Source organism: Limulus polyphemus, unplaced genomic scaffold (genome assembly GCF_000517525.1).
Source record: "Limulus polyphemus unplaced genomic scaffold, Limulus_polyphemus-2.1.2 Scaffold100, whole genome shotgun sequence".
Taxonomy (NCBI): Eukaryota; Metazoa; Arthropoda; class Merostomata; order Xiphosura; family Limulidae; genus Limulus; species Limulus polyphemus.
This window is the reverse complement of record NW_013665710.1, coordinates 869327-879091: the sequence shown is the minus strand read 5'-3', so window position 1 is coordinate 879091 and position 9765 is coordinate 869327.

Genomic DNA, 9765 nt, shown 5'->3' with positions numbered 1-9765 from the left:
CATTACCCATTCAAGCCGTCTCCAACCATTATTAACTTTCCATGATCTTTCTACTACCCACTACTTTCCTCGTTATATTTATGTTATTCACAGCGTTTCGCATTTTATATTTTTATCTTAATATGTTTTTCTGTGAATGGTTCGGACTTTATTTTACAATTATTCAGATCGGGATCGAGTCAGCAAAAATATGTTTTTAATTAAAGTATCTGTAAAAATCGGTTAAAGAAATTCAAAGTATTTGCATTTGTTTTATATTCTCTATACTTTTAAGTTGTACTTTCTTACTTGTTAGTCTATTTGTACGTATAAAATCACCACCTTCATATTATTTGTTATTCACCACTTTCCACATGTTTATTCAAGAAACGTCTCATATTTTTCTTACATATCAAATTGCAGCCATATTTGAAGAGACCAATAAAGCTCAATTTTGTTTCTTTTCTGCTAATATAAAATAATAACAATAATGGTGCTGAGCAAATCGTAAATAATAGATTCAATGTTGCATAAACACTAAACATGCCTATCTGGTACGAATTAAAATAACATGGAATATTCAACGTTCTAGAAAAGATAGTTTTTAACAGTTGTGAGACAATGCTGAAAACATTGCTATTTTCTAACGAAAGCAAATGTACCTCAGAACTCGCATGCTGCTCATTTTTGGCCAGAAACGTTTCAAATCCAAATAATTCGGAATTTATGGATTTAAAATTACCACTCGTTGAAAGAACATAGCTGATTTTGTGTTAATTTGTTATAAATAACCTATTATTAAGTTGTAACACTATTGTTCTAGTTTGTGCATCTTCTATTTTCTCAATGAAAGAAGGTTAAGTGTAGATGCTAGTAGTTTGTGCTACTTGTTATATAAGATCAATTTCAGTTTAATTAATAGAACGCACATTTCTGCAACACATCTTGCTGCTATAGTACCAATGTCCTTGAAATTTTGGAACAAATTTCCAATCTACTAGACATATGAAGTTAATATAATCCTCTTTATAGTTTACGTTTCAAATCTTCCGAATTTTAGTTTATAATTATATAGTTTTTTTCATAATAGTAATCGGGGATATAAAATAGATATTCAGAAAAAAGAAAGAAAAAACCTGAACCGCGCTGACATTTTGAAATCTATTATGTTTTATTTGTTATCACACACACACACACATATATATAGGTTTACTGGAGGATGTTTACCATAATTGTAATAGCTTTTGTTTATACAGTTACCATAAGATTTAGCCACAAGAAACAGTTTTTCAAGTTACTGTTCATTAGGCCAATGTTGCTTATTCAATAAATTCGTGGCTTGTTTTAATTCAAAGTACAGTCTTCACAAAAAACATTGGAGTGTTAACGCCTTTTGCTGACTAAAAGTGTTTATAATCAACCATACTTGTCACAAGCCAATAGTTTTAGGGTTATTGTATTTTTTAAACACTACATTCTTTATTCGGTCCCTTAGTATTTTTCCAAGAACAAGAGTGTATAATAATATTTCAACCATACATGTTATGGTTGAAATATTACACGCTCTTTTCTTGCCTTCTGACAAATATGTTTGATTATAATCATATAAGAATTTTGTTTTATTCTTTAACTGTGTGTATCTTTCGGTTTTCGTATGTACGAACTTGTACTTGAATATCGTCAGTGGTTAAAATACCCTGTTTACTAAAAAAAAGGTAAATCCTTTTGACCACTTCTGGTTAACTTATAAAGTATGTAGGTGAATAAGTACCTCATGAAAAGTTTTTCTCAGGAATATACACGCTGTGGGTTACTGTTGAATGAGTATTGTATTTGTCTGTCATTATTCGCACAGGAAATACTTCGATTTTTGGCCTCTCTTATTATGATCTACCTTTTCATGTCTTTTTTATTTTTACTATTGCGAAACTTGTACTTAATTTTATTTCGTTGATTATCATTACAACTTTACAAGTCATAAAGGGAGAAAGAATGCAAGTAAAACGAACAGCATGTAGCTTGGAACTATAGAAATCAACCAGCATCCGTTCCTCTGTTTTATCTTTTTTTTTCGGGTTTTCTTAATTTTTAAGTCTTTATCGTAGTTTTGTGGTTGAGGAACTTCGGTACTCTTGTAATTTCGCATGTTGTTTAATACGTAACACGTGCGATTCACTGTCGTTTCTTGTGCTACGTTTGTATATGAAGTGAAATAAAGATGCGTTTTTTTAAGACACTGTCTTGGTGTAGTCATATAAACGCGAATCCTATGGTTTAAAAAACAATTAAGGATTTTATGGGATCAAAGATCAAACAACCCCAAAATGAACGTATTGGGCTCCTGTGCAGACATATTTACAACAATTAAAAAATTAAAAATATTTTTACGCATCAGAAAACTTTCAAATTTCACATGCGAAATATTTATAATGTCCAGATTGTCATCAAACATTTTCTAAGAAAACACTTTATATTTTATCTCTTATTTTCAGTAAGGAATATCTGTACGGGTTCGGTAGATTTGACCGATCTCGTAACCACTGTAAAAAGTTAGGAAATACATATAAATTATGCCTCTCTTATTCTAGAATTAACACAAATTATAACACGAAAACAAATGTTTAGACTAAATAGTCTTAAATCTCATAAAATTATATATTTATTATTTATATTATATTGACCTTTCAGCCGTGTCTGGCTAACAATACAGAAGTTACAATGACGCGGTACATATGCACTCATGTTACTGTATCCAATAACATAAAACTGACCTATGGTCTTTAGAAAGTAACCTGTCAGGGCCGTGTTTTAGTAGACTAGTACTTTGTAAAATACAGTCACATTTCAATTATTATATATATATGTATATAGATTATTGTTATTTAGAAATAAGTTCTTAAACTTATTGTCTTAAAACACAGAACACTAAATAAAGAATTAAAGCAAACAATTATCTCTTCTAGTTACGACCTTTGTACTCGGTTGCCGCTGTAGGTTGCTAAACCTTTTAAAATTTTCAACGTGGAAGATATGTAACAAAATAATTATTTTTAGTTATATACATTTGAATAATGAAAAAATTATTATATCGATACCATAAAACTCAATTATAATTTAGTAATTTTAGTAACAAAGCTGAATTTGGATCTAAAAAATATGAAATTTCGAGTAGAGTAAAGACTCGATTTACCTCTATGCCGTCTTGTATCAAAAGAAAGATATAACGACTTTATATTTGAAACTGGCTGGGAAAGCCACTAGGGGACATTTTGAGCTTTCGATTGGTTATTCATATCATACATAGAAGTAAGTGTATATAAGGGAGCGTTTCTTAAAATGGAAAGAGGTGGGCGGGGTGCCACTGTGTTTGATTTATTACGTGAGCAATATCTTAGCAAAGAGAAAAGATAAGACGTTCTTATTTTATATTTTAGCTTGTCAATATCGGTAATTTGAGGTTGTAGTTCGTAAGAAACTATAGACTTAGTATTTTGACTTCACATACATCTAATTCGAACCAGTGCTGCATTCAACATACCGTGTGACTCACAATAATTGAGGTTTATTAAATTAAGAAATGGAGTGATGAATAGTATTAAAATTTGAATTATAATCTACAGTTTGATACCAAACTTACTGACATAAATTTATGAAATAATAGTTCAATAAAATTTTGAATGCGAGTCAACAAACGAGATGACATAGCCTTTCACCCGCGACCCGTCTCGAAAGGGTTAATTAATTACTTGCCGCCATCAGGGGACACCAATAATAAAACCCAACCATGTGATCTAATGGATAGTTTACGCTTTGATTTTTTTGTTCAATCAAATTTAATTACATCAGAAGATGCCATCTCCAAATACTATTAATTGCACTAGATGTCATCAAAGGGCATAAAATTGGAAGACTTTATCATATTGATTTCTAAAATTATTCCAAAAATTGACACAAGTACATCTTATATTAACGACGGCATTTCATTATATAAAACGAGGCCAGCTCATTAAATATTTCCGAAGAGTTATATACATTTGATATTCCATCAGGCTGTGCAGGGGTGACAATGTTGATACATAAACTTCTCTACTATGTGATTATGATGCCAATAAAAGAATAACGAGTAGTCAATACTGTTCAGATATCTTTTAAGAGGAGATGGGGATGTAGAAACAGAACTATATAAAATAATATAATGTTTTTTCAATTATAGAATATCGAAAATGGCAAATATTTTAGCCTGTGAATTAAGAACAATATAATTATTTACGAGTTATAACTGCCTGGAGAATCGTGGCGTTACGATTATTTTAGACTTCATGTTTTGAATTTATTCTGGTCTTGCTGCAACTTCTAAAAGATCACAATATGAAGTCAGGAAAGAAATCAGTACCAAAATTCTGCAGCAGCTGCGGTCTTGATAATAAAGTGGGAAATCTTTGTCTCACCTAATATTATTTACACTATTCTTTGTTCACGTATTAATTCATATTTTTTGTGAATTATTGTATATATATATTAGCGAAAGGTTGATATATTCTACATAACTATGTCAGTGTGTGTGTGTATATTCTGAATCCATTTTAGCATAAAAATATAACCTATCTACTTTTGTTACTAAGCAGCATGACATAAATCCATTGTTAGAACGCACTGTTGTCAAATCGCACTGGCTTTTTTATATATTACAGGTTGTTATATAAAGATCCACTTCTTTTTTATGTGGTTTTTCGCTAGCTTGCTTCATTAAAAAGATGCGCAGGCGCTTGCGCGCATGCACGTGGATAAGAAAGTAATACCCAGTTGCACACCCTTAGGGTCCACTTAGTATGGGTGCAAAATTTCAGGTTTCTAGGTTCTTGCATATGTGCGCATGCACTCTCTCTCTCTCTCTCACACACACACACACGTGCGTGTCTGCCTGTTTGTTTGTAATTTATATTTGTAATATAAGGTCTACTTTTTCTATGTGGTTTTTCGCTAACTCGCCTCATTAAAAAGATGCACGTGCGCGCACACACGTGAATAAGATAAGTAATGATATGCAGGTGCACACCCTCAGGATCCACTTAGTATTGGTGCAAAATTTCAGGTTTCTAGGTTCTTTCCTGTTGGAGCTATGGTAGTCACATGTTCTTTTCTATGTGTTTTTTCGCTTTCGCTTTCACAAAAAGATGAGTTCGCGCACGCACGTGAATAAGTAATAATACTCAGGTGCACACCCTAAGGGTCCACCTTAGTATGTGTGCAAAACTTCAGGTTTCTAGGTTCTTTCCTCTTGGAGCTATGGCGGCCATACTTCACACACAGACACGCCATTTTATTATTATAGATTAGAGAAAACTGGAATATTGGCCTTTTTCCCTTTTTTTAATGAAATTCTTCTACCGGTTTCGTGACTTCAAAGGTCACTCTTCAGGAAATAGTTTTAATGAGAATCTATATAAAAGGACATACAAATACCATGGTATCTACAGGTGAATCTTATTGATGTTTTGGTCATATATATATATATATGTGTGTGTGTGTGTGTGTGATGCTTAGTTGCATTTGGTAAATGTCTTTTATCACGGATTTTACATAAAAGGCAGTATACAAATCGATCAAGTTCTATTGTAAAATGCTTCAGTAAAATTGTGATAAGCGGTTATGATTTCTAAGCATGATAAAAAATAACCACTATTAAGAAGTAATAAGTGTCTTATTATTTAATAGCGGCTTAGTGAACGTAAAGCAAACATTTCCCCTGACAACAACAACAACAAAAAAAAACACATTCAAAGAAACCAAAACTAATTTTCTAGTCATTGTTTGCCAGTGTCGCCATCTAGTGATAATATTTTGGTTTGCAGTATTCAACAAAGCTACCGAGCAAGTCACTAATTTCAAAGTGAAAGCCTTTGGCGAGTTTATCTGATGTTAGTCATCCGAGTTTATGAATGTAATTGAACCTCTTGACGGAATTAGTAAATGTGTCAATTTTTGGTAATTTATTGAAGTTGTACGAAGTAACATTTAAAGGACTATAAAAACGTCCTTCTGTATTCAACAACTTTTAACAGAGTTTGAGTACAACTCTTTTGAGTCACATAAAGTTTCGTTAATTAATATAATGTCATGTCAGTCAAAATATATACGTATAAACTAAAACACATGTGATACCTGGAAAACACCGAAATCACACTGGAATAGAGAAATGCAGTTAGTTATAAAGACACCTTTAAAAAATTGAGAAACTTGCTAAAACATATGGTTATCTGGTCCTGCAATTGAGAATGACATACTATTGTTTTAACTAAACCAAAAGCTTGCCTTTTACTTTAATAATTCTTGTGTGAGCCATAGCCAACAATTATTTTTATGACATGAAATTATTTAAATGAATTAAAATATACATTAACAATTAAATCTGTAATCAAACGTGAATTTTGTTGCTTAAAATAATCTTTAATCACAACTTATCTCTGAGTGAAAAGCTTTACTCTCAGTTAACGTTTAGATATTAAACCTTCATTAGAGCAATCTTTCGAATTACTTTATCAAGTTTTGTTATTCGGCTAACTTTATTAGAGATCTAACAGAATTATAGTAATAATTTCCTGATAAAACACAACTCGTACATGTAGTATAAATAACAATACAGATTTTGATACATTTGAATTAGGTAAAAATATGATTTAGCAGCGTGCGATACACACGGTTTGCCTGATACAATTTATTGAAAAGACAAGATCTTGAACTAACACCACTTTAATGCCAGTATTTTGACTTAGTCTTCGTCAGGTTGCATCACAATAACAAAGGCTAATATAACAGGAAGTTTATTAGTAAATGATACTCACAGAAGTTTACTGGGTGACATAACGGAAGAAATAACAATCAAATTGTATAAGCTTAAAGATTCTAACAGCAGGCGCAAGTTTTTTAAAGAAAAAGATTATTCAACAGATGTCATGAATTAAATGTAGCTCTTGAAATTAAAATATACATATATCAGCGAATAAATAACTACTCTGTTCCCAAGTGGCATAGCGTTATGTCTGCGGACTTATAATTCTAAAAACCGGGTTTCCATACCTGTGGTAAGCACAGCACAGATAACACAGGCGTGCGAATTTAAACTTCATAAAAGTTGTTTTGGTTTTAATAATAGATTTTCCATAATTCAGCTACGCAGATTTCGAAAATAATATTCATTTTTTTTCTATCAAGTAAGGATGTTTTAGAAATCGGGAAGAAATAAAAAGTCTAACTTAGATCAAATTATTATTTCGTTTACCACAATGAACATTTTTTTATTATTATGTTTGCTAACAAAAATACAAACAAACTGAAAAGGGAAGAACACTGATGTCAAGCGAATATGCATCCTCATTCACCATGATTTGTTTTGTGTGAAATCTACGTCTTTTCGTCTCGAAACTGCATGTTGTGGTCTTTCTTTTCTGTATTGCGTTATGACGTTTTGTGAAAAATCTGTACGTGATGGAGAAAAATGGATGTCATTTTCGGATTCAGCGTACAGGAATTACTGTAAGACATATAAAAATATCAAGACAATAAAACCACCGCAGGCCTGTGTAATCCATCGTGTAGCTTTGCTCTTAACAACAACAAACAAACAAGAGAGCTATTGAGATTCATAGTTTCGAAACAGCGTCAATAATCATATCATGTAACTTATACAGATTTGTTAATGCATGACAGAGAAGAAGAGAAATAATATTTTTAGAAATTATTCAATTAAATGCAAGTTTTTTCAATATTAAATAAAAAAATTGTAAATTATAAAACAAATACCTTTTATGTTATATAAATATCTGGTCAGGAATTACTAAAAGAAAATACTTGTGATATTTTCAGGTTCAATGATTTCCCCTTCGAGCAATCGGGTAGGTTTTGTATAATAACATGAAGTAAGGACGGAAAATGTATTGGCCACTTTTCTTTATTTTTGTTAGGTTCTGATAAAGAAAGAGACTGGATGGACGTAGTATAAAACTCAACAAAAACAGCCTTTATTCAAGACTTAAGCTCTGTCAAAATCGACAAGTACACAAGACGAAACATAACGCTTTTACTAGATCGTTAATGCTCTAAATTCTTCTAAAAACTTGTTAAACAGTATATGAAGAGCAAGTTAACTTTACTTGTTAAACTTAGGAGAGAACTTTATTTAACAGATTGAGAGCTTGAACTTAAAAGTGAGAGGGCTAATTGAGAGAGCAAAGCATTAATACAAAGATTATATAATGTCATCCCTCTCATAGCACATGCACTACCCACGTCACTGTTGGTCATACCAATAGAAAAATAAAAAGAGGTTGTATTCTCAAGATATCGCCTAACCTGTAAGTGGAAGATATTGCCGTTTCCCTTTACATTGTGTGCTCTGTCTTATTGTAATCTTTTCCACGAGAAAAACCACATGATATCACAGTAGAATGACCCAGACCAATAGGTAACTAAAGTGAAAGGAGCTTAGTTGTTATCATGGCCAGTGCTTTACGTGTATTCATGGAAGTTTTGAAATATTTTGAGGGTTCATTATAATAACTAAAGGGGAAGGGGTGGAAAATACCTTGTATGCCTGCATATCACCGACTATATGTGAAGAAAGAAAAGCATCCAATTATTTTCAATCAATTTTTACTTTATGAAATGTGATATTTTTTCATGTCTTTTTATTACTAGGCTTAAAGTTACAACGAAATAAATATCTTTGAATTTTCTGTCTCACTGGAATCCAAACATAAAGCCTAATAAGCCAAACTTCTAGGGTTCTGTCCTGTGTAATCGTGTCTACAAATAAAACCATAGTATACAAAGACGCACACAGATACACGTATGGTAAGATCACAATGTTCAGAGAATGGCAGACAAGCAGCAGTCCATATCGGTACCACTTTATTCAAGCTGTTGATTCCAGAACTAAAGGGAAAAGGAGTCAAAAAGGGTATTATGCAGTAAACATTAAAGAACCTTTTTTTTAAAAAAAATCTGTACTATCTAATACATTGTGGTTTTTATCTGTACTATCTTATCAGGCAGGCGGTAGCACTGACTATGTAGGGATGGCTCGGATTGTTCATCGAAATGGTATTTTAAATATCTCCTCAATAGGTCATCAGAACTTTATCATACTATACAGTGTTTTCTTTTATAACGATAGCCATATAATGACTGAGTCACAAGTTCTGTGAATGTCTGTTAATATCATAGTAAAAAGTTTGTATTTCTTGTTCTTCTTTCTTCTGCTTCTTTGTTATTACATGATAAATCAAAAACCAAAACAATGGTATCAAACAACTTAAATGAGGTGACATAGTTTCAAACAGAGTACCTGCTTTTATAAGTATTATTGATAACTAGTAGTAATTTTAAAAAAAATCATAATTCTAGTGTAAACGATATTACCATTACCTCTTGAAGTTAGCTTTTGTACAGAACTTTAATGTTCCTTTAAAAAGTTTCATTACAGGGTGAAACAGTAATTACCAGCTAATAATAGATAAACAATAAATATCACAGTTGGAACCTCATTGTATTTAGAACTTTGTTATAAATAAAATCTTCTTATATCTACTGAAAAACTGCACTAAAAACAAGCAAACAAATAAATAAAAGCTTTTCAAAAATTAAGTAAATGTAGGGATGGCCAATATCAACCCTTCAAAACAATGCAAACAAGATAGTAGTGATGGCATTTGCATCATCCCTACATAATAGCACAGGCGAGAATTAACATATAGCAATATATATATATATATATATATATATATATAC